Source organism: Lepidochelys olivacea (assembly GCF_965140295.1).
Source record: "Lepidochelys olivacea isolate rLepOli2 genome assembly, chromosome: 8".
Taxonomy (NCBI): Eukaryota; Metazoa; Chordata; order Testudines; family Cheloniidae; genus Lepidochelys; species Lepidochelys olivacea.
The window spans coordinates 79871885-79898132 of record NC_140418.1 but is presented as its reverse complement, the minus strand read 5'-3'; the positions used below and the strand labels follow the sequence as shown (position 1 = coordinate 79898132).

Here is a 26248-nt window from a genome sequence, read left to right as displayed (position 1 = left end):
ATAGGTGGGGTGGTTGTGCCACCTATTAGTATGGTTGCCAAACATTTCCTGTTATAAGATATGGTTTTAGTTGCTTATAAATTTGCCAAACTTTAACTGTTTTGCCTAAAACTTTACATGCTGGATTTCTGCCTAAGGCTGATTTTCAGAGGGTAAAAAGTCAACCAAAGTAGTTCAGCCATTTCTGAGGATGAGGCTGGCAAAAAATACATTGTTGTCCATGTTAAATTTTAGTGACCTTTTCTTTTAAAAGCTCTAACCCCTTCATGCTTTGGAGCAAGGTCTTGACATTTGGCTTGGTATGAAAGATGTACCTTTTGCTGTCTCTCTGAAAATCTGTCTAAATTTGGCCAAACTGTAAGCCTTTGAACAATTGTAGTTTGCACATGATAAGTAGACTTCTTTGATTTTTAACAGCAACATTTTCAGAAGATTTTGGCCTTACTGAACATGCTTGAGACTCCTGCATCTCCTCATGCTGACCAGACTGTGCATGTGCCATCCCATTGTAGCTCCTGCATATAACCTGACTTTGTCTGTAGTGGCCACTCCCAGATGTTCTGGACTGGGATGAGGCCTGGAAATGAGAGCAGGGAGTCCGTCTTTCTAGTGCTGTCAATGACACTTCCCCCTACCACACCACACTGGCACCAAGGCAAAGTGGCAGAAGAAGATGTCTGATTCGAATGCAGGGAGGACAAAAGCCAGACCATGGAAGAGGAAAAGGAGTAGACTGAGACAGGGAATCTGTTTTGCTGGGGTGATGAGGGCGGAACCTGGGATTGGCTGAGTGGGGGGAGAGAAGGGGACTGGGATTGGGAACCAGAATGGGGGAGGAGAGGTTGGGACTGGTTGGGCAAGAAGACTGGAGCTGAGCGCACATGAAGGAAATGGTGGGGAAGGCAACTGGGAGCCAATTGGCTGGCAGGAGAACACTAAGATTGGGCAAGGAGCTAAGGTAGAGGGAGAGACTGGGACTAGATGAGGAACCTGGGGAGGGAGACTAGGATCTGAAGACACTGCAGGAGTGGGTAAAGAAACAGACAAGATTAGGAGCTGGCAGGGGAAAACTGGGACTGGTCAAGCAGAGAGGGAAAGATTGGGGGAGGAGGAAGAGGAAATTAGGACAGCAAGGCCAAAGAAGGAGACTGAGATGGAGGCTGGGATGAGAAGCCTGCAAAGTGGAGACTGGGTCTGGATAGGCAAAAAGAATGACACTGGAACAAGGAGCCAGGTGTGGAGATGAGACAGGATTGGCAGAGGGATAGATTGGAGGTTAAGTGGTCAGGCTTTGGGGGAATGGACAAATGTATCTGTGCCCACACACTCCCCTCCAGTGGCTAGAAGCCTAAGTACTAAGAAGGGTGAACTGGAGTGCCTGTTATTAAATGAGGATATTCCTATAATAGGCATTGGGAGAAACTTGGTGGAATGAGGATAATCAATGGGATATGGTAATACCAAGGTGCAAAATATATATAGGAGCGACAGAGTATGTCGTGCTGGTGGAGGAGTGGCACTATATGTGAAAGAAAGCAGAGTCTCAAATATAGTAAAAATCTTAAATGAATCAAACTGATCCATAGAATCTCTATGGATAGAAATGCCATGCTTGAATAGTGAGAGTTTAGCAGTAAGAATATACTACTGACCATCTGAAGAGGATGATGATGGTGACTGTGAAATGCTTACAGAGATTAGAGAGGCTACAAAGGCAGAAAACACAATAATAGGGGATTTTAACTGTCCTCATGTTGACTGGGTACATGTCACTTCAACAAGGGATGCAGAGATAAAATTTCAGGATACTATAAATGACTGCTTCGTGGAGCAGTTCATCCTGGAAACCACAAGATGAGAAGGAATTCTGGATTTAGTCCTAAGTGGAGCACAGGATCAGCACCAGCAGGTGAATATAGCTAAACTGCTCACTAATAGCAACTTTAATGTAATTAAATATAACATCATTGTATTGGGTAGGAAGGGGTGAAGAAAGTGCCAAAGAAACCCACCACATTTAACATTTAACTTCAAAAAGGGGAAGTACAGAAAAGGAAGCTATTTAAATGGAACACTCACAAGGGTGAAAAGCATGGAAACTAGGGATGTAAATAACATGTAAAAAAAATAACCTTGTAACTGATTAAAATTCTATCAGTTACACGGTTAAATGTTTAACCGAGGAACTGGGAGAGCTGTAGCACCCTCACGTTTTACATGGATCCCCGCTGCTGGCTCCCCATGCCCGGGGATCCCTGCTGCCGGGCTCCCCACCATCAGTGGGGATCCCAGGCATGCTGAGACTGGGGGTTGAGGGGGGCTCAGAGCCAGGATCCCGGGGCCCCGCAGCCAGGACCCCAGGGCAGTTTAACTGTTAACAGAAACCAATAAGCATCAAGCTTATTTGTTAACTGGTTAAACATTTACATTCCTAATGGAAACTTTTTAAAAGCACCATAATAGAGGCTCAAACTAAATGTACATCCCTAATAATAATAACTAATAAATAAAAATAAGAAAAAAGCCACCCTGACTAACAGCAGAGTGAAAGAGGTGGTTAGAGACAAAAACTCATCCTTCAAAAATACGTCAAATCCTAATGAGGAAAATAGAAAGGAACATAAATTCTGGCTAATCAAATGTAAAATATAATAAGGCAGGCCAAGAAAGAATTTGAAGAGTGGCTAGCTAAGTACACAGGCTAATAGCAACATTTAAAAAAAAATTGGGAGCAGGAAGCCTACTAAACAGTCACTGGGGCCATTGGACAATCAAGGCGCTAGAGGAGCACGCAAGAAAGACAAGGCAGTTGCAGAGAAACTAAATGAATTCTTGGTCTTTACTGTAGAGAACATGGGGAAGATTCCCACATCTGATACATTCTTTTTAAGTGACAAATCTGAGGAACTGTTCTAGATTGAGGTGTCAACAGAGGAGGTTTTGGAACAAATTGATAAACTAAACAGTAATAAGTCAACAGGACAAGATGGTATTCACCCAAGAGTTCTGAAGGAAATGAGATATGAAATTAGAGATCTACTAACTATGCTATGTAACGTATCACTTAAATCAACCTCTGCACCACATGAATTGAGGGTATCTAATGTAATGCTAATTTTTTTTAAGAAAGGCTCCAGAGGTGATCCTGATAATTACAGGCCAGTAAGCCTAACTTCAGTACCAGTCAAACTATTTGAAGCTATAGTAAAAATCAGAATGATCAGATACGTAGCTAAACATGATGTGTTGGGAAGAGTCAACACGGCTTTTGTAAAGAGAAGTCATACCTCACCAATCTATTAAAGGATGTCAACAAGCGTGTGGACAAGGGTGATCTAGTTGTTATAGTGTTGTTGGAGTTTCAGAAAGTCTTCGACAAGGTCTCTCACCAAAGGCTCTTAAGTGCACTAAGCAATCATGGGATCAGAGGGAGGGTCCTCTCCTGGATCAATAACTGGTTACAAGAGAGGAAATAAACGGTGGGGGAATAAATCGTTAGTTTTCACAATGCAGAGAGGTGAATAGCAGGTTTCCCCAAGGATTTGTTTGGGACCTGTGCTATTCAACTTACTCATAAATGATCTCGACAAAGGTGTTGAACAATAAGTTAGCAAAATTTTCAGATGATGCAAAATTACTCCAGATTTGTTAAAGCCAAAGCAGACTGTGAAGAGTTACAATGGGATTCCAATAAACTGGGTGACAAAAATGGCATTAGCCACTGTTGGAAGACAAGACACTGGGGCAGATGGACCATTAGTCTGACCCAGTGGGGCCATTCGTATTTTCTTAACCGTCATTTTTGTCGCTTCCTAACTTTTGAGTCCTTGACTTCGCAATCTTAATGATGATGTTTTAACAAATGGGGGGAGGGGTTGTAGGTAGCATATTTTAGGCCAACCTTAACTGACACGCAACACTGTTTTGATCTATGTATTCATATGAAAATTGAGATAATTATTTGGTTTGTGAGATTCTGTCTGTTCATGACTATTGATGTAATGAGGTTAAGTATTGTTAATTATAATAGCAAAAAGGATAGTTGATAGGTTCACTTTTTTCCTCTGTTCTTTGTCTTCCCTGAGGTCTTAATTGGTTTTCTGATTGTTGCAGAATATGAAGTGCACAGTAAAATTCTGCTCACCCAGAGATTCATTTTTACAGTTAGTAAGATATTTATTTTTTTTATTATTATTATTATGGCTATAGTGCACAAATAAATTTTGTGACTGATCCAGTGAATTTTTATGAAACTTTTTCAAGGCTGAGATAAAGTAATACAAGACATCTATAATATTAAGTTAATGAATGCAGTGTTATAGCCGCATTGGTCTTTGGGTAGTAAAGAGGCGGGGTGGTTGCGGTTATACCTTTATTGGATCAATTTCTGTTGGTGAGACAGACCAGCTTTTGAGCTTACACAGAGCTCTTCTGAAGAAGATGGTCTGTCTCACCAACAGAAGCTGGATAAGTAAAGGTATTACCTCATCTACCTTGTCCATCAGATTGATTGATTAATTAATTAATTAAGTTTAGAATAATAAAATATTTGAGCTAAGTCAGTATATCACAGAATACTGACCACATAATACACTTCTGTTAGTGTCCACAGTAGAAAGTAAATCAATAATATAAGAAGAACGGAAGCTGTGTCTTCAGCTTTGAATTACAATAAAATGGTGAAATTGTGTACAGGTGTGCTTGAACTCCTATCTAATAACAAGACCTATTTTCATGTTGTTTGACTTGTCTGTGCAGGTTTGGTGCCCTGAAAATCCAAGCTGTTAAACTTGGAATCACATGACTTATCTAAATCCTTACTTCTCAGTCACCTCAGTGATCTATTTGTGTATTCAGAGCAGGCAGCTCAGTCAATCTCTTCAAAGATGACATAGTTTTGAAACAATCATCCTTCTACTATTAACTATTTCTGAATCTCCTGTCAGAGATAGCATATCTTTTCAGGAGTTTAATAGTATATTTTTTTAAAATAATAAAAATGAAAGCTGGCACTTTTAATAGCACTTTCCATGTGAGGATCTTGGAACTCATTGCAAATATTTATTAAACCTGTTAAGTAACTATTATACAGTTGAATATGCAGAGACATACACAGGAGACTTCTTGAGAATTGTATAGTCTTGTAGTACTGTTGCCGCATGACAGTGTGTATTTTGATTTTTGGCTCATATATTCAAAGTGGCAAGCCTGTTACAAAAGTGAAAGCATAGCTTTTTGTACTTCAATTAGGATATAAATTCACTTCATGTTTTTCTAAGTGCTTATTAATTTAGTGCAAAAAGAGAAGTTGGCCTACATGTGTGACTGCCACATGCTAACAGTACTAATTTTTTAAAAATGTAGATAGACTCTTGGAAAGTGCATTGCAAACTAGTGGCGTTTATCACTGAGTAGGTTTTCTATGTATTTCCACGTAAATTGCCTCCAAAAGGGATCATGAATTATCCATTGGTCTCCTTGGCCCAGTTTCAAGGCTGTGGTGCACACTAATCTTAAACAGAAAAGGAGTACTTGTGGCACCTTAGAGACTAACAAATTTATTTGAGCATAAGCTTTCGTGAGCTACAGCTCACTTCATCGGATGCAGTCAGTAGCTCACAAAAGCTTATGCTCAAATAAATTTGTTAGTCTCTAAGGTGCCCCAAGTACTCCTTTTCTTTTTGCGAATACAGACTAACACGGCTGCTACTCTGAAACTAATCTTAAACAGTTGAAGTTCATCTGAAATGACTTGTATAAATCCTTATTTCTCAATTACTGCCTTCTGCAAAGTAAGCAAACTAAAGAGAATTCCTCTCATTTCTCATTTACGGTTTTGGGAGTATTTTGATATCTAAATGAAAATGGAATACACATTACTTATAGTAGCTCAGAATTACTTTGTGGTATTTCATTTTATGTAAACACTTTATGAATTTTTCATTTATACTCTATAATGAAGGAATCACTATCAAAATTTCCATTTTACTTTTTATTTTATTTATCTGTAGATATATAAAGTGTACTTGTTGTAAGCCTTTGACAGCACATACACAATTTCTATAATATATCTGTTAGTAAAAAATAAAAAAACCTTAGCCAATAATAAAAAAACAAACCAAACCAATTTATCTTTTTACAATGCTATTTCAGTTACATTGTACAAACTGATTTTTCCATAATTATTTAAATAGCATTTAATCTGGTTCAAAAAGTAATTCAGTTATTAATTGACATTTAATTTTCAGCTGAATCAGAGAAGTCTCATCCAACAACCTTGAAACTATTCACCCACTTCTTTTAATTGCAAGAACACATCGTAACTGATTCAATTAGTTTCATTTTTTATCTTACCAGCCATTCCAGCATGGTAAAACACTGGGCCTTACAGCATTCCCCTGATGGTCAACAAACTTGTACTCTTTTGAATCTGAAAGGGAAACAGATTCCATAATTGACACTCTTCCACTGAGCTTCTCCTATCCCCAGGAATCCAAGTTCAAATTTTGCAACTTGTAGCAGCTCAGCCCATTTGATCTCAGTGGTTATGAATGTGTGTGAGGAAAGGCAATCTCTAAGGTAGCCAGGACCTAAATTATATAGGGCTTCCCAGATCAAAGTCCACTCTGCACTTAGAAGCCAGTGCAGTCTCAGGAGAACAGCTGGGGGTGCGGACTCCGGGTGGGGCGAGAAATGAGGGGTCCAGGGTGCAGGAGAGAGCTCTGGGCTGGGGCAGGGGGTTGGGGCGTGGGGGGTATGGGCTCTGGGTGCAGGCTCTGGGGTGGGGCAAAGGGTGAGGTGTTTGGGGTGCAGGAGGGTGCTTCGGTGAGGGCAGGTGGTTGGGGTGCGGAGGGGGTGAGGGCTCCGGCTGGGGGTGCGGGCTCTAGGGTGAGGCTGGGGATAAGAGGCTTAGGGTGCTGGAGGGGCTGGGGCAGGAGAGTTGGTGTGCTGAAGAGGGTTCGGAGTGCAGGGTCCCGGTAGCGCTTACCACGGCCTCCGGGAAGCGGCCACCACGTCCCTGCAGCCCCTAGACTCATGGGGGGCCAGGGAGGTTCTGTACGCTGCCCTCACACACAGGTGCTACCCTTGCAGTTCCCATTGGTCGCAGTTCCCAGCCAATGGGAGCTGTGGAGCTGGCCCTTTGGGCAGGGGCAGCGTGCGGAGCCTCCCTGACCGCCCATGCATGTAGGGGCTGCAGGGACTTGGCGGCCGCTTCTGGGAACTACGTGGAGCTAGGGCAGGGAGGGAGCCTGTCTTAGCTCTGGGCCCCCACTGTGCCGCTGACTGGACTTTTAACAGCGCGGTCTGCGGTGCCGACCGGAGCTGCAAGGGTCTCTTTTCCACCGGGCATTCTGGTCTAAAACTGGCCTGGCAACCCTAGCAGTGACTATTTGAGTAAGAGTTTGCAGAATCATGCTCTGTATAACTAGTATACAATGCAACAACAGGCTGTATTTTTATTAAGAGGGAAATGGGTTGACAGAGTTACTTTGACAATGTTGACAATGCTGTGAGATGACCTGTAGTGAAAAGTTGTACACAGCATGATGTAGAATGATTAGCTTTACAACATGAATTTTTAATTATTTTAGACATGATATGCTATTCTGTTTTAAAAAATGAAACTAATTGCATCAGTTACTATGTGTTCTTGCAATTAAAAGAAGTGGGTGAATAGTTTCAAGGTTGTTTGATGAGACTTCTCTGTTTCAGCTGAAAATTTAAATGTCAATTAATAACTGAATTACTTTTTGAACCAGATTAAATGCTATTTAAATAATTATGGAAAAATCAGTTTGTACAGTGTAACTGAAATAGCATAGTAAAAAGTTCATTACAAAGGAAAACAGTTTTTATTTTTAAAAAATATAGATATTATTTGTATTCTTTACAAGTCTTACTAGATTTTGGCAAATAAAGTTCAAATACATAACTTTGTCTTGAAGTGTTGATTATAATAGGTTCTTTAGAATAAAACAAAATATTTGTGTTAATTATATTCAAAACATAAACTTCGTTTATTTTGCTTTAAACTCTGATGGAAACCACCAATAATCCCCTTTCATTGTTGCTGAAAACCTTTAATTTGCATTCTACAATTTTTAAAAGAGTAAAAGTACAAATAATAGTTGATGGCTGTAGAGTGGGTCCATGCTGGCAAATTGTCTCTTTGCTAGGCTGTCATTCTTGCTACAGGATAAACGGACTACGGTCTGCTGTCTGCTCTCATGGGTAAAGCTATCAGCAGGGTTTCTTGAGTGAATTGCCTTAGTTTTGTAAGTTATTTAATCCTGGTGGATATAAAGCTTTTTACTTCAGTCTGGCTTATTTTGTGTGCAGAATATGGAGACTTTTACAGAATCTTTTAGAACTATATTTTTTGTATTTGTATTTATTTTCTTAATGTAAGCGCTGAAGCAATAAGTGCTCTTAATAAATTAAATACCAAATGAAATATAAAGTGCCTCAGCACCTTAGGCAGTTTACATTAAAGAAAAGAGATTAAAAATTTACAAAATATAAGTCTAAAAGATTCTCTGTATTTGTATCCCACTTTCCTGTGCTAAGAATACATGACAGAATAAATTAAATACACCATTTTTGAATTGATATTTTTTTTCTAATTTTGAATGAGTTCAAGAAAGAAAGATGACCTGTCTTTTAAATGTTTTTGACTCTTGTAGCTCCTCCTAGTGGCAATTGAAACTTACAATTGGAACTGTCTGAATTTCTGTCTATATATGGCTTTACTTGACTCCTTTACAGATTTTACATGACACTTTCTAAAAACAGCTGAGAGCCGCTAGGAGCAAAAAAGCATATTTTTTTTAATCTAAGTGCAGACTTGTAGTTGATTTATACACCATAGTGTTAGGGGCAGAAGCAACACAAGTCAGTTAGCCCTGCCTTTTAACTGACCGATGTTGTATTGGGATGGTGTTTGTGCATGTAATGTGGCACTACCCAATTAGCAAGCATAGTGGTTATTTTTTTTAGGACATGTAGAAACCTAGAGGTGGCCTCGTTCATACCTATTATATCTCAGGTATTGGCCTATAAAGCCACATGGTACTTACAAGGAAGACTGTCCGAGTTTTCCCTTCCATGTCTCAGATGTTGGACGAGGCTGGATTGTAACAGCTTCACCTTTACTTGGAGAGAGCTCTATTATTGTCTCACACACAATATCTAGAAAACACCAGTGGGGGTCGAGAGAGAGATGACAGCCCTTTCCAGAGGAGCCTGTTATCTCGGGTTGGGGTGGTGGGGTAACAGGTTCTCTTTCCCAACAACAGCAGGGAGGCTCAGATCTCCATGATCACAAAAGTAAATGCCCCATGCTTCGAAGCAGTGAGAGACATGAGTGTACTTTCTAATGGGTGAAAAAAGCACCTTTCCTTCCTTTAATTTATGTACAAAACCCTTGTGAGCCCTGGCTGTTTTCTTTTGGGTAATTTCACATTTTAATAGTTCAATTTTTAAAAATCCCATATACATCATCTTATCATGGCCTGCAGAGAAGTGCAAATGTATGCAGGAAGTACTCCAATTTGAAAGGAAAATAAATTGTCTTTTTTAAAATATTTGGTCATAAACAGCTACCCATTTTTCCTAGAGAATATGCCAGGGACTTAATTCACAAACTAATATGCAAAAGCAACATTAAGGATCCTGTAGGACACTTTTCAATAGTACTTTTAAACCTTGTTTCTGGAGACAGTGAAATGTTTACTGTGGCTGATGACACAATAGTTTAGTTTACCTGGAATTTATCATGACTCTTATGCGCAAGGCTTAAGACTACAATTAAAATTTAGGTAGTGACTACTTCTAAACTTGGGAATTGTAGAACATTAAAAATCTGTTAAGACAGTTTCTTAATATCTTTTCCATTCAGCAGCTATTCAGACATTTGAGGTGGTTTACTGGATTTTTGTTTCCCTCTAGTCCTTTCTTACGTACACACTAAAAGTGACTATTTTAAAGAGCAGATTATCTCCATACAGTAGATGAATTTCATGTCCTATTTCAAATTCTTATATTTAGCTGATTACGTTGTATAAGTGTGGTTGCTTGAGTAGGATTTATTGACTGCTTTATCAGGAAGGTCTGTTTGTGACCTGAATTTATGACCCAAATTTGTGACCCAGTATTATTTCTAACTCTGACTTTCACACACGTGGTTATGGAAGCAGAACAAACTTTTGGAGGTTAACAGAAAAAAATAATTAAGATGATACAACAAATGTTGCTTCACTTCAGAGCTGGAATAATTTACTTATTTGGATTTTTAGGAGACTACAAATCAAGATTAAATGCTATTTCAGAACATGTGTGTAACATGTTTTATGACAAAAGTCTACATTACACAAATTTCATTTTCAGTGCTTGTTAGAGGAGCGGACTTTAATACAATGGAAAACAAATATGATGAGTCAGAATGGATCAAAGCAAGCCACTTTTCACAGATTGTCCCATCTTCATCCGAGTTCTAACAGGCATTGGGAAACTTCCTCCATTTTATTACTGTACTTGTATTTCTTATCTATTTTGACTTGGTTCCACTCCACAATCAATCATCCAGTTTCAGTGACTTTTGCCAAGTCAGAAAAGTCTGATTACCCACAGGCCTTCATGGCTAAGCCTAATAATTAGGGCACTACCGAATTCAGGGTCCATTTTCGTCAATTTCATGGTCATAGGATTTTAAAAATGGTAAATTTCATGACTTCATCTATTTAACACTGAAATTTCAGAGTGTTGTAATCGTAGGGGTCCTGACCCAAAAAGTAGTTTGGGGGGGTGAGGGGTCACAAGTTTATTGTAGCGGGGCGGGGGGTTGCGGTACTGCTACCTTTACTTCTGCGCTGCTGCTGGTGGTGGTGCTGCCTGCCAGAGCTGGGCAGCTGGAGAGCGGCGGCTGCTGGCCGGGAGCCCAGCTCTGAAGGCAGTGTCGCCACCGGCAGCAGCGCAGAAGTCAGGCTGGCATGGTATGGTATTGCCACCCTTACGTCTCCACTGCTGCCTGCAGAGCTGGGCCCTCAGTCAGCAGCTTCCTCTCTGGCCGCCCAGCTCTGAAGGTAGCAATGCAGAAGTAAGGGTGGCATGGTATGGTATTGCCACCCTTACTTCTGTGCTGCTGGGATATGGAGCACCCTCTGCAGGCCAGTGTCTTGCCTGCCACTGGCCCTGTGTCCCTCCTGGACCCTGGTGCCATTTTACCTCGGAGTTCTGCCCCAGCAGTACCCCACAGTCTGGGGCTCTCCTCCCAGGGGAACCTCCAACCCTCTATCCCCACCTTGCCTCAGTGGCTACTGCCAGTCATCATGTAGCCCCCGCTCACTGGGGCAGACAGCAGTCTGTAGTGGCCACTCATCATTGGCAAGGGGTTAGGACCTGCTGCCTTTGCCTATCCCCAGGCTGCCTCTCTGCAGCCCTAGTATTTTTTGTAGGCCTTCAACAAGGCCTGCAGCCTAGGGGTTTACCAGGCTGGAGCGCCCCAGCTCCTCTTGCCCATTTCCCCAGCCCTTTCCCCCAGCACTGCTCTGCTTTGGTACGTTGCTCCCAGGCAGCTAGCCTTTCCCACTCCAGGGCTAGAGTAAGACTCCTTCAGCTTCTGGCCTACAAACCTCTTATCAGGGCCAGCTGGGCCCTAACTGAGCTGGCCACAGCTGTGGCTGCTTCCCCAATCAGCCTAGCTTGGCTGCTTTTAACCCTTGCCAATCGGAGGGGGCAGTCGCCCCACTACACACTGGTTTCCCCCTGAAATCTGTATAGTATAGGGCAAAAGCACACAAAAGACCAGATTTCACGGTCAGTGATGCATTTTTCATGGATATGAATTTGGTAGGGCTCTACTAATAATATCTCGGTTCACAGGTCACCTTACAGGACTCACAGTAGTTTCATTAAATGTAGACAACACTGTTCACTCACTTGTAAATGTTACACATTTTGTTTAAATATCAAAAACATGTAAATCTCTTTTGATGAGAAACTGAGAGCAAAGCAGAATGAAAAATGTATTCAGACTTTTTATGTCAGACTCCCATGTTACTGAGTCACAAGCATCTCAGAAATAGGCTCTGAAATGCAAATTTTAATTAAAATAATCCTTTATTTTAAAATTTCAGTTTGCAGATAAAAGGGAAGGTTTTGTATATTAATTTTGATTGCCCTGTTGAGCAAAACGGGAACAGTTTTCTGTAGAAATTGAACCACTGCCAAGAAAGGTCAATTGTTAACCCTATGTTGCTGCACCGCATCCCCTATAAAACTGTGTCTAGTTTATATTATTAAGTGATTTTAGGGTCAGTTTAAAGTTTTATATTAATTTTATTGACTCTTCTCTGAATTCTTATGCCACTTGTAATGCTTTGTGTGCCATGGAATGTGGCACTTGTATTCTGAAATTGTCAGGGGTAATCAAAGAAACAGAAATATTGACTGAATATTGCAAATCCTGTTACGAATTACACCTGAGAGGACACGCACACAACTGCTGCGAATTATACCTGGTAGGACACGCACACAAATGCTACGAATTACACCTGGTAGGACACGCACACCAATGCTGCGAATTATACCTGATAGGTCACGCACAGTTCGAATCTAGGCTGAGACACATAAACAAAGTCCACAACTGCAGAGTTCCCAAAAGACACTAAGTTTATTACGCTTGAGCGTGGTGCCCCCCTGCTAGCCAGGAGGGGACCCTGAATACAGATTATACAAAGGTTATATACTTTTTAGCAAAGCATGTTGCCCTCGTGCATCGGAAACCTTAGCCAATAAACAAACCGTTTTCTTATCTACCACCTATCCCTGCTTGGTGCATTCCTCGTGCTAGACCAGTATGTTAATTACACAGCATGGTCCTAAAGCCATGCATCAGTAACTTTTATTATCAGGATGGGAGGCCTCACATCAAAGGCCAAGAGATAGGGAGTTAGAGACTGACAAAAAGAAAAGGAGTACTTAGAATCATAGAATATCAGGGTTGGAAGGGACCCCAGAAGGTCATCTAGTCCAACCCCCTGCTCGAAGCAGGACCAATTCCCAGTTAAATCATCCCAGCCAGGGCTTTGTCACCTTACTTTGTTACTTGTGGCACCTTAGAGACTAACCAATTTATTTGAGCATAAGCTTTCGTGAGCTACAGCTCACTTCATTGGATGCATGCTGTGGAAAGTGTAGAAGATGTTTTTATATACACACAAAGCATGAAAAAATACCTCCTCCCACCCCACTCTCCTGCCGGTAATAGCTTATCTAAAGTGATCAGTCTCCTTACAATGTGTATGATAATCAAGTTGGGCCATTTCCAGCACAAATCCAGAGTTTAACAAGAACGTCTGGGGGGAGAGGGGGTAGGAAAAAACAAGGGGAAATAGGTTACCTTGCATAATGACTTAGCCACTCCCAGTCTCTATTCAAGCCTAAGTTAATTGTATCCAATTTGCAAATGAATTCCAATTCAACAGTTTCTCGCTGGAGTCTGGATTTGAAGTTTTTTTGTTGTAATATAGCAACTTTCATGTCTGTAATCCTGTGACCAGAGAGATTGAAGTGTTCTCCGACTGGTTTATGAATGTTATAATTCTTGACATCTGATTTGTGTCCATTTATTCTTTTACGTAGAGACTGTCCAGTTTGACCAATGTACATGGCAGAGGGGCATTGCTGGCACATGATGGCATATATCACATTGGTGGATGTGCAGGTGAACAAGCCTCTGATAGTGTGGCTGATGTTATCAGGCCCTGTGATGGTGTCCCCTGAATAGATATGTGGGCACAGTTGGCAACGGGCTTTGTTGCAAGGATAGGTTCCTGGGTTAGTGGTTCTGTTGTGTGGTATGTGGTTGCTGGTGAGTATTTGCTTCAGGTTGGGGGGCTGTCTGTAGGCAAGGACTGGCCTGTCTCCCAAGATTTGTGAGAGTGTTGGGTCATCCTTCAGGATAGGTTGTAGATCCTTAATAATGCGTTGGAGAGGTTTTAGTTGGGGGCTGAAGGTGACGGCTAGTGGCGTTCTGTTATTTTCTTTGTTAGGCCTGTCCTGTAGTAGGTGACTTCTGGGAACTCTTCTGGCTCTATCAATCTGTTTCTTCACTTCCGCAGGTGGGTATTGTAGTTGTAAGAATGCTTGATAGAGATCTTGATAGAGATCTGTCTGAGGGGTTGGAGCAAATGCGGTTGTTAACTATAGCTTTTTCCAGCTCGCTTACTCCCAACCGTGGCAGAAACCAACGCACAAAGGAGTGAAAGCCTTTGGGCCGTTGAGAAAGGGGGTTTAAAGGAATACTTCATCAGTTCTTCCATACTAGATTGCGGATCTCTTCCCGGGTCAGGTTCTGGTGTACTGTCTCGGCGGGTACTATAGCCCCTAAGGTACATATACCACACTATTCTGCTGAGAGAACCTTATAGGCTGTGTGATGCATAACCAATACCAGCCAGACCCCTTGGGGACTGGCCACGGGGTCCTGGAGTAGGTAGAGGGGCCTCCTGCACCAGAGCTGATTTGGGTGGCTTCCTTGCACTCCACAAAATTCCCTACAAAAACTGTATTTTTTATTCCCTTACGTCGAGACACACATAAAGCATAATTACTCTGGGCCACCATATCAATAGACTATATTTGGATTGTAACATTCCAGTTAAATGTAGTGTTTGCCCATAGCTTAGTTTGGAGTGTTCGATTAAGGGGGATAGGTACCCCTACCAACGGGACCCCCGACCTAAATATGTGGGGGTATGAATACAAATTCAACACTGCGTTCGATTTACACCCTGTTTGATAGCGCGGGTTGAAATTCAAGAAGCTATTGCCCTCCCATCCTTGTACTGGACTTGGGAATAGGGAGAGGACCCCCCAGGCAAACCATACCAATGTCGACATCCTTCCCTGTACTATACAAAAAACACTACCCCCAATGTAAGTCTAATAAACAGGAACACAAAAAGTCCTGGTGGGCTGTGAAGGTCCCAGTAACTGGAAAGCTCAGTCCATGGGTTGGTTGTAGTGTTCATTCGTGAAGTGGCTCGTCTGCTGGCTCGCCAGGGTCAGGTGGGGGTTCCGTCGCCAACTTGACGTAACTATGGTGAATCCAGGAACTTTTACCTGCAACTTTTAAAGCAGAATAAGTACATAACAGAACCTGGCACGGCCCCTCCCACCGGGGTTCCAGGGGGTCGGTGCGGGGGATTTTTTTTACCATTACCCAATCCCCTGGTTTAAAGGAATGAACCTGTAACCCTAAGGGTGCGGTTTGAAACAACTGAGCTTCAGACTGGTTGTCAGTCAGCTCCTTCTGCAGTCTAGCAACATATCTGGCCAAAGTTTTATCTCCATCTAAGAGGCTAGCATGTACAGGAACATAAGTTCCCGGGACTAAAGCTTGTCTCCCAAACAGCACCTCAAATGGGGACAGGCCTAAGGGCATGCGTGGCGTTCGTCTTATATGACATAAAACTATAGGCAAGGCCTCTGGCCACTTAAGTCTAGTCTCCTTACAAAACTTTGTTACCATTGTCTTTATTGTTCGGTTCATGCGTTCCACTTGACCTGCAGACTGGGGGTGGTACGGGGTGTGTAATTGTCGGATAATCCCCAAGCACCGGTACAGTTTTTTTTTTTTTTTTTTTGCAGTAAATTTTTGCGGTAAAGTGTGAGCCCTGATCTGAATCATTAACTTCAGGGACACCAAACCTGGGTACAATGTCTTTCATTAAGAACTTGACCACAGATCTTGCATTTGCCTTTCTGGTTGGTATTGCTTCAGGCCATCCGGAAAGTTGGTCCACTATAACAAGGAGGTGGTGAAACCCTGAGCATTTAGGCATTTCTGCGTAGTTCATCTGCAAGCGCTGAAACGGGAAGTTTGCCCAGGGTCTCCCCACCTTTGAATTGGCATCTAGCCGAGTCTTAACAGAGAAGGCCAGGCAAGTAGGGCAGGAGCCAAGAACCCGCTTTACCGTGGGATAAACATGCGGTGCTGCCCAAAACTTTAGTATGGCAGCCACCGTGCCCTGAATACTAGCGTGACCCAGGGAATGAAAATAATGAGCAGCTGGGAGTAGATAACGGTGGGGGAGAATAGGTTTGTTCCCGATTCGCCAAACCTTATCGGGGCCCTCAGATTCCTTCCAGCGTTTCCAGTCGTGCAGCTCCTCCAAGGATACTTCAGCATACAGCAGTGTCCAGTCAGCAGGTGGGAAGGACACATCCAGGGGGAGGGAAGCCGAAATCAGAAGGGGCTGTAGAGCTGCAGCCTTTGTGGCTGAATCAGCTAATGCATTGCCCTGAGATACAAAACTGTTAGACTGCCTGTGCGCATAACAATGAACCACCGCCATCTGGCGAAGGGCCTGAATAGCTTCTAAAAGGGCAGAGATTAGAGGGCCATTAGCGATTTTTGTGCCTGAGGAGGTTAAAAATCTTCGTTGCTTCCAGAGCTGGCCTGTAGCATGACAAACACCAAAAGCATACTTAGAGTCCATATAGATGGTAACAGTTTTTCCTGAAGACAATAAACAAGCCCTGGTAAGCGCGTTTAACTCTGCACCCCGGGCGCTGAAGGAAGGTGGTAGGGGGGCAGCCTCGATAACGTCTGCCTGAGAGGTAACCGAATAGCCCGAGACCCGGTGGCCATCTAAATAGTATGAGGATCCATCTGTGAAAAGAAGTAAATCGGGCTCAACTAAAGGGGAGTCCGCTAAATCCGGGCGGGGCTTACCATCCTGCGCGACGACATCCATGCATACATGGTGAGGGGTACCGTCTTCCGGGAGGGGTAGCATTGTGGGTGGATTGAGGACATTACAGCGGCGTAAAGTAACATTGTCAGCGGCCAACAGGATTAGTTCATATTTTTGAGCCCGCTGTGGAGACAATGCCTGTGTAGAATGCTGTTTTAAGAGAATTTTAACCTCATGAGGGACCCAGACAGTCAGAGGGTGCCCCAAAACAATAGGTCGTGACCGTTCAACCATGACAGCAGCAGCAGGAACAGACCGTACACAGGAGACAGAGCCCTGAATAACAGGGTTCAGTTGTACTGAGTAATAGGCTACGCGGCATGGGCGATCCCCCAGGTATTGCAAAAGGACGCCGCTAGCCACCCCTTGCCGTTCGTGAGTGAAAAGAGAAAATGGTTTACTGTAATCCGGGAATCCCAAGGCGGGCGCAGAGATCAGAGCCTTTTTGATGGATTTAAAAGCGTCTTCCATTTCCGGGGTCCAGGAGACAGGATCGAGGGTCAGTGTTGTAGTAGCTCGAACTAACAGTTTCACCAATTCCCCGAAAGCCATGACCCAGGGTCGGCAGAACCCCGCAGCCCACAGGAAAGCCCGTAACTGCTTTTTGGTAGTTGGACGCGGGTAATCCTGGATTGCCCGCACCCTATCGGGGAGAGTAAGCGCTCACTAGGCCTAATTACAAAGCTCAAATAAATTACGTGATCTAGGCACAGCTGCAACTTAGATGGAGATGCACGATGACCCTTATTAGCTATTGCAGAACAACAGAGTCAATTAAACATGCATTATGATCTGAGGCGGCAATTAACAAATCATCCACATACTGAACCAGGACAGACAAACTAGGCAAAACAATGTCTTTTAAATCCTCAGTGAGAATCCGGGAAAAAATAGTGGGGAATCCTGAGAACCCCTGGGGAAGACGCATCCATGTTAGCTGCTGACCCTTCCAGGTAAATGCGAATAAATATTGAGAATCAGGATGCAAAGGGATACTGAAAAATGCTGCACACAAATCTATGACAGTAAAGCAAGTGGCTGACTGAGGAATCAGTGTTAGAATGGTGCTCGGATCAGGGACAACTGGATGGGGGGCTATAACATAACTATTTATAGCCCGTAGATCCTGAACAAATCGATAGACTGGACGCCTGTCTGGTCCCGGTTTAGGCTTCCTTACTGGAAGAATGGGAGTATTACAGGGCGAACTGCAGGGGAGTAAAACCCCCTGAGTCAAATAGCTATCAATAAGAAGTGAGATGCCTTCTTCCGCCTCCCTCGGCAAGGGGTATTGTTTTACGGATGGAGGCGGTCCGCCCCTTGTTTCCAGACTCACTGGAATGGCTGATTTAAGAAGACCCACATCAGTAGGATTTGTGCTCCACAAAATGTGGGGAACACTGGACAATTCAGAGGGCACACCAGGAATAGGGGTAACCGATGCCATAAGAGAAGCAACCGCCGAGTCCAGAATGGACATGCGGAGCCCCTCGGGGACGCAATATATGTGTGCCCCCAATTTGCCCAGCACATCCCACCCGAGGAGGTTCACGGGGCCCTCCGGCATTACAACAAACTTATGTGATAGCTTTAAAGAACCAAGCTCGATAGGGACAGGGTAGGATAAAGGAACCGGGCAGGGATTGCCTTCTATACCCTGCACCCAAACCTTGGTATCGGACAGAGAGCCCGGAACAAAAGTTAAAGTGGAGAGGGTGGCCCCAGTATCTACTAGAAAAGGCACAAGCTGTTCCCCAACTTTCAAATAAATTTGCGACTGTAACCCCAAGTCCCATTCCAACTCTCCCAAAGTCCCCAAAACCTCCGCCTTTAGTCACTGGGGGTTAACAAGGTTCTGGGGGGCGTTAGGGGGAAAAGGATTAGCCTCTACCTGGCTCTTCCAAGGAGCCCCTCGGGGAAGCAGGGGACACTCCCTTTTCCAGTGCCCTGGTTGCTTACAATAATTACAATTTCCGTCCCTTACTTTACCCGAACCTCCCCCTCCTCCTGTCCCCCGTTCATGCCCTCTTCCCCTCATCTCTCCGCGCCCTTGCCAATGCTGGTTTCCCGAAGGAACCTGCAAGGCAGCAGCTAACATACTTACTTCCTCCTTCTTCTGTTTACGTTTTTTCCATGCTTTCTCCTCGTCCCTGCCATTAAACACAAAGGTGGCCAGGCAGACTACTTCCTGGAGGGGTTTTCCTGGCCAACCAGGCACATGCTTAGAAAATTTTTTTTTTATATCTGATGCTGTCTGAGCGACATAAAAGGAGACCATCATAGGACGGTTTTCCTCCGCTTCAGGGTTTATACCGCCCCCATATACACAAACTTGTTTGGACAACCGGGCCAAAAAGGCGGAGGGGTGCTCAGTAAGCTCTTGCTGACATTCGCGGATTTTAGACCAGTTAGCCGTTTTACTACCAGCTTTGTGTATAGCTTCTAAAAGGCCGTTTCTACCCGCCTTTAAAAGGCCCATTTGAGTAGGCACATTAGGATTCCAATTGGGATCAGTCAGGGGCCAAGAAGCCCGGGTACTATTCTCCCCTGCCCAGCGCCTATTAGCATCCAGAATGGAATATTTCTCATCGGGGTAAAAAGTGTGTCTAGGATTACCTGGACATCTCCCCATGTAGGATTAAATGCGGTAAATACAGACCGATTGGTTTGCAGAACCTTCTTTGGATCGTCACGCAGGCGAGGCATCTACTGTTGCCATGTTACTAAATCGCCTGGGCCAAAGGGGCGTTCAACATAGGGGAAGGTTAGCCGTTCACTCCCGTCCGTACCATAAGTAACAAGGGGTTGCTGAATGAGGGGAGCTTGCAGAGTAACCGGCGGGTCAGTGGTGGACCCGTACGGGCAGGAGGGTGGCGAGCAAGGAGATGATAGGCATAAGTCAGAAAGCCGAGGGTAAGCCGGGGGAGGGGCAGAAGCAGGCCGGGGAGGAGAAGAAACAGGCATAGCACAGAGCGGGGCTGAAAACCCCTGAGATAGATAGGAAAAGGAGGAGGAAAGAGGACATCCTTTCGCACGCGCATAAGCCCAGTTGTCCCATACATACCAATAATCCATCTGGGCTGGAGCTTTGTCCTCCAGCCTCCTCCTAAGCGCTGTTAATGTATCTCTAGCAAAGGACACATCTGGTGGCCATTCAATAGATGTTTGAGTTGTTAGTGCTGGCCACTCAACCTTACATAAAATAATAGCTTTCTTCCTACCTAACCCATGGTACCAGAAATATTCCCCCAATTCTCGAGAATTTCAGCCAAAGGGGTCCCCTTACTTACACTCTGCCCAGAACCCATAATGGGCTACCAAAAGGACACCAAATGTGCCACCTTATCGCCTAAACGATGGCTCACAGCCCTCCCCCCCCCTCAGAGTTCTCAAAGGTGAACTCACCCTGTGCCGGCTGGAGCTGTCCGAGAGGAGGAGTGTAGTCTCGCTTGTTAGGGCGAGCCTAGAGTCCCTTCGTGGTCACCAAAACTGTTACGAATTACACCTGAGAGGACACGCACACAACTGCTGCGAATTATACTTGATAGGACTCGCACACAAATGTTACGAATTACACCTGGTAAGACACGCACACCAATGCTGCGAATTATACCTGATAAGTCACGCACAGTTCGAATCTAGGCTGAGGCACATAAACAAAGTCCACAACTGCAGAGTTCCCAAAAGACACTAAGTTTATTACGCTCGAGCGTGGTGCCCCCCTGCTAGCCAGGAGGGGACCCTGAATACAGATTATACAAAGGTTATATACTTTTTAGCAAAGCATGTTGCTCATGCATCGGAAACCTTAACCAATAAACAAACCCTTTTCTTATCTACCACCTATCCCTGCTTGGTGCATTCCTCGTGCTAGACCAGTATGTTAATTACACAGCATGGTCCTAAAGCCATGCATCAGTAACTTTTATTATCAGGATGGGAGACCTCACATCAAAGGCCAAGAGATAGGGAGTTAGAGGCTGACAAAAAACAGATACTGGAAGTCAAGGCAGGCTAGAAACAAGGAGGAAAATTTTCACAGGGATTCAGTATATAAGGATCACTCCTCCTGGTGTATGATGTGCTTGCTTATAGACAATGGTGGGCCCCAAACCAAAATGGAGTCACATGTGCTAACTTTTCCTTAACGATCCCAAGTATTTAAACAATTATTATGGAGGTATTCTGCTATCTCTTTGATGGCTCTGAGAATTTTTTTTTTTTTTACAATGTGGATATACAAGTTTAAGTAGTTAAATTTAAGTTATCTTCCTATAATAACATTTATTTTAATCCTCCTAACTTCATCCAAACTGAAGTGATCCATCTGAAGTTTCATAGGCATGGTCTTCTTATGGGGTAGAACTTCTCTGGAAAGTTTTGGGGCATTGTACAACGCATTGGTAAGACCTCATTTGGAATACTCTGTACATTTCTCGTCATCCATGTTTAAGAGAAATTAATTTAAACTGGAACGGGGGCAGAGAAGAGCTACTAGGATGATTGAGGAATGGAGGGCCTATCTTATAAGAGGAGCCTGGAAAAGCTTGGCTGTCACAAAAAGAAGGCTGATAAGGGTTATGATTGCTCACGGTAAATACACTTGGAGGTGAAGGGATGGGAGGAAAGGGTAAATGCCAGCGAGGGTGAAGAGCTATTTAAGCTAAAGGACAATGTTGGCACAAGAATAAATGGGTGTTAGTTGGCCATAAACAAATTCAGGCTGGAAATTAGAAGAATGTCTCTAACTGTTAGAGGGAAAGGTTCAGGAACAGATGCCTAATAGGAGTTATGGGGGCAAATGGCTTAATTATTTTTGAGAAAAAGCCAGAAAAATTTATGAGTGCAGTTGTATAACGACATTGGTCAACAGTGCTGGGGCTTGCTTCCGGTTTATATCTTATGTCCCTAAAGCTCATGCGTCATAGTGTCAGCTGGCCACTAGCAGGGGTCAGGAAGGGATTCCCCCTCCCTGATGTACTTTTGAAGGCTGTAACAGACTGTACCCCTGTATTCACCCCTTGCACACTATTGTAATAATTTTTGTACAAAGTATACCTGTGAGGTATCATTTGAAAACTCATAATTTGCTGATCACTATTGTCCTGGTAAAACATGTAGCAACACTGTATGTAATGTTTTAGTAATACATGTACAGTAAAATCTTACAACATGTTCCAAGTCTTGGGAGTGGCCTAACCAGTTCCTCAGAGACAAAGGGCACACTAATGCCTAAACAAGGTCAATGGGCCATTACCTGCTAAGTGATTGTTCTTTGGCAGGAAATGGGGAAGGGGCCTGGGCGAAAAATCTACATTTTAGCAAAGAAACAGCATGGTGTTCCTATCCAAATGGACTTTGGGAGTTGCTTCTCAAAGGAGGTAGAGGACTATAAACATAAGGTGACTAGACATCCCATTTTTAAAGGGACAGTCCTGTATTTAAGCTGTCCTGCAAGTGTTCTGACTTTTTCTTAAAAACGGGCAAATTGTCCCATATTTTCTGTCTTCCCCACCCCATCAGTGCTGGTGGTTCCTGCTGTTGGCCAGATCCCTACTCACCAGGTGCCCGCCCACTAGCGGCGAATGGGAGAGTGGGGAGTCCAGTGGCCAACGATGGGGGTGCGTGTGCAAGGCTGGTGATGGAGCAAAGCTGCAGCACGCGGGGCCACGCTGCTCCCCCTGCTGGTCCGTCAGCACAGCTCCTGCTGGGTGCTGGCTTTTGGCCAGCAGGGCCCCACACCCCTGTCCCATTTCCGGCTGGCACTGGCTGTGCGCTGTGAGCTGCAGTGGCTGGTGAGTGTGGGCAGGTGCCAGGCAACATCCGGTTAAGTGTTGCCTCTGTTGCCCACCCATTGGCCCTTTATGTGCTCCCCCTCTCGCTGTCCTCTCCCTGCTTTGCTCCTTCACCTCCCCAGCCCCGCTGCTTGTTCATATCCCCCCGGCAGGGCGCATCCCGCTCCCAGTGCTGTGCAGAGAACCAGCCCCTGGTCCGAGCTCTCAGCTCACCAGCAGCCTGGCTAGCAGGCTCCTTCCTTCCCCCGCTGCCACTGGCTGGGCCAGTGCCCCGGGAAAGCCCAAGACCCTCTGGCCTGGGGGACTGGCCAGGAGGAGCAGAACCCTGCGTGTGCCAAACCTCTGCACAGCACTGGCACAGGGTGGAGAGCACTGGGCAGGGCGGGGAGGCTCAGTTGGTCACACCCCATCCCCATGTGAGAAGGGTGTATAGGAGTGTGTGTATCACCTCTCCCTGTGTGAACCCTAAAGCCTTAACGATAAGAAGGTAAATAAACAGAATCCAACTTGCTCAGTATTTCTTTTTAACGGGGGCTCTGTCAACTTGATGTTAATTTGAATGTTTATACTGCATAGTTATGATTGATTGTCACTGAACTCACTTGAATACAAGTAATTTTACCAGGTGTCCCGTATTCAGCATAGAGAAATATGGTCACCCTATATAAACAGAAAGGGGAGACACCCCAAGACCACCCCTTCCTTCCTCCTCCTCTCTCTCTCTTTCTCTCCTTTGATTCACTGCATCAAAAGGAACAAAGGAAGCAGCCATTACACTGAAGAAGTTTGGCCAGTAAAACTCTTGAGAACATGTGGTGAGGGAAAACTTTGCTTTGAATTTAAAACAGTTTGTTAGGCATTAGTTGTGTTTTATCTTTATTTTTCTTGTAACCATTTCTGACTTTTATGCCTTGTTACTTGTATTCACTTAAAACCTCTCTCTTTGTAGTTAATAAACTTGTTTTATTGTTTTATCTAAATCAGTGTGTTTGAATTGAAGTGTTTGGGAAACTCCATCTGGGATAACAGGATTTGTGCATATCATGTCTATTAATAAAAAGGCGGTCTATATATGAGTTTGTATTGCCCAGGAGAGGGCTGGGCAATACAAGACCTACATTTCTGGGGAAAAATCTGGAACTGGGGTCACTCAGTTTAATTCTTGTTGGTAAAAGCCAGGGTGTGACTGGTAGGCTGAAAGTGCACACAGACATAGCTGGGAGTAACGTCCATGGTAGAGGCTGATTGTGAGCAGTCTAGGAGTGGAGGCAACAGCAGTATAAAGGGCACCACAGGTTAGAGGGCAGGAGTGACATAGCTGCTCACTAGTCTAGATTGTATTCTGGGTATCTCATAGAGGCTTTTTATCTCCTTCCTCTGAAACATCAGGGATGGCCAGGACTGAAGATGGGACACTGGGTCGGGTGGACCAGGGCTCTGGTTTGGTACTGAGCATTATCTCTTTCAGGAGCTTGGCTGGCTGCTTCATGCTCATATGCTCAGGGTCTAATTGATTTGCCATATGTGTGGAAAGGAAGGAATTTTCTCCTAGGTCAGATGGGCAGAGTGCTTAGGGTTTTATCACTTTTCTCTTTAGCATGTGGGTGCAGGTCACTTGCCAGGATTATCTGGATATATCTTATTTAATCATTTCCCTGCCATTGCAGGGGCCTCAAGAAGTGGTGCACCTCAGTTCCTCCTATTTTCTGCTTGTGGTACATAATAATCTCGTCTCCTGTGGGTCTCTTTTACTTTGGTCTTATTTCCATTGTTTGGTTTAGTATGTGGGTGCTGGGTGATGCTGATGACCTGTGATATACAGGAAGTCAGACAAGATGATTCTGGTGGTCACTTCTGCCCTTAAACTCTGATTTTGACTACAAAGAAGAGAGAAATTCTCAAGCAAAAAACAATTCTTAAACTTGAGTTAAGGTCCTAGATATCTGCGTTTCTTTTGGGGTGAAAAAACCTTGATCATGGAAACTTCTTAAAATAAGTTATCCTGAAAACGCACAATTGAAGAATGCCTGAACACCCTTAACTTCCCCCGAATCACTGCTTACAAGTCAGCCAGTTACAAAGAAGAGGATCCTATCCTCAGAGATCACATACTATCTTCACATAGCTGACTGCAAACTAAGAAATGATATAATGGTAGTACTTTTAGTCTTATTATTAGGTTGATTGTACACTACTATAGCAGTTTAAAATTAATAATAAAAAATAATAAATTTGGAGTACTTATTTACTTTCTGGGTCTTGAGTCTAGGGTTCACATTTTCAAGGTTTCACCACTTGAAGGCTAGAAATTTAAATGTATCTTAAAATGAATGTTGGATTCTCATGTAATTACTTGACTCCAGTAGCAGGGGCTTTAAGAACACCAATATCAGACAAAAAATGGCAGAAGTTGACAACACTTATAGAGACCAAAAATTAAATGAGTTGATGGTATTAGTTCATTTTCTAAAAGGCATGTGTCCGTACCTCATTTCATACAAAATAGAATTATCGACGATCTCAGTAGAGTGGCGGGTGACTGAATTTGCCATGGAGATGGAACTGATGCCTACAACAGGTTTCTCAACTTTTCTCTACCTGTCAACCCAAAACCAACTCTTGTTTCTCCTAAAACCCAATTCCACAATACTTTGTGGTTGCATCCACAGTGATCTGGAGTTACTGCAAGAGACAATGCTGTAGGTTAGATATTGGATGGTGCTGGAAAAGGAGTGCTGGGTTTGAGCTACTAAGTGGGTACTGGGTTGCGGTATGCTGGAGGCAATAGGTGCTGGGTTAGGGTTTGAGGAAGTACTTGATGTGGGGGTTACTAAATCAGAGGTGTTGTAGGTGGGGTCAGAGTTCATTGGTGCTGGGATTTTTGGAGAGGAGGAAATGGGAAGGACACCCTAGCTTCCTTCTCTTGCCAGAGTTGACTCTTTCAATTGTAGATTTTTTTTCTCCACCATCCTACTGAAGTGTGAGGAATGTATCGCTTAAGTAAGGTGGAGAGCAGTTGTCAGCGATACTGCAACAGGAGCCAGGCAGGGTTAGGGGAGTCATGTTAGAGCTGAGGTGGCCGCTTTAAGAGGTGGTGACTTTCTCATTGGATGCTAGTGGCCATCTTCTGACAAACAGGTTAGTTTTTCTTTTTAATGGGGGATTTTGCCTGCAACCCAACTACCCACATGTAACTAAACTTGGGATCATGATTCCTAGGTAGAGAACCTCTGTCTTAAAGGCTATTTACTTCAAAACAATGAAGTGAAGCCCATTAGTAGAGCTGTGGATGGGGAAATTTATACTCCTGCTGTTCAGGTTGTAATGTTCTGTGGACAAATGAAGAGCCTAATTGTCTTGGATTATTAATTTAGCAAATTCTCAAGAGCTAAACTGAAAGGGAAAATAATGCAAATAACTATTAGCTTGCTCTTTATTATCACATGCTGAACATTGTACAGTTCAAGTTTTACCTTTTTTTGCTTCTGCATATTCTTACCTATTCAGAATTATCTTACTCATTCCTTTTGTAGCCACCATGTAAAACTGAAATGTTTAATGCTACTGGAACATGACAGCCTACATGCTTTAGCATAGATGGATTTCCTAAGTAAGCATTTTTTGTTACTGACTGCTGTAGTTAAACTTCCTTGCAGTAGATGCCAGTAGAGATCTTCCGAATTAAAATAGAAA

The 26248-nt window shown here is 43.6% G+C and overlaps 1 protein-coding gene across 2 annotated transcripts in view; it reads left to right on the top strand.

Moving 5' to 3' along the window:
- PRKACB (protein kinase cAMP-activated catalytic subunit beta) overlaps positions 1-26248 on the top strand; it is a 122599-nt gene that overhangs the window by 27653 nt on the left and 68698 nt on the right. The gene's annotated exons all lie outside the window — the stretch shown is intronic.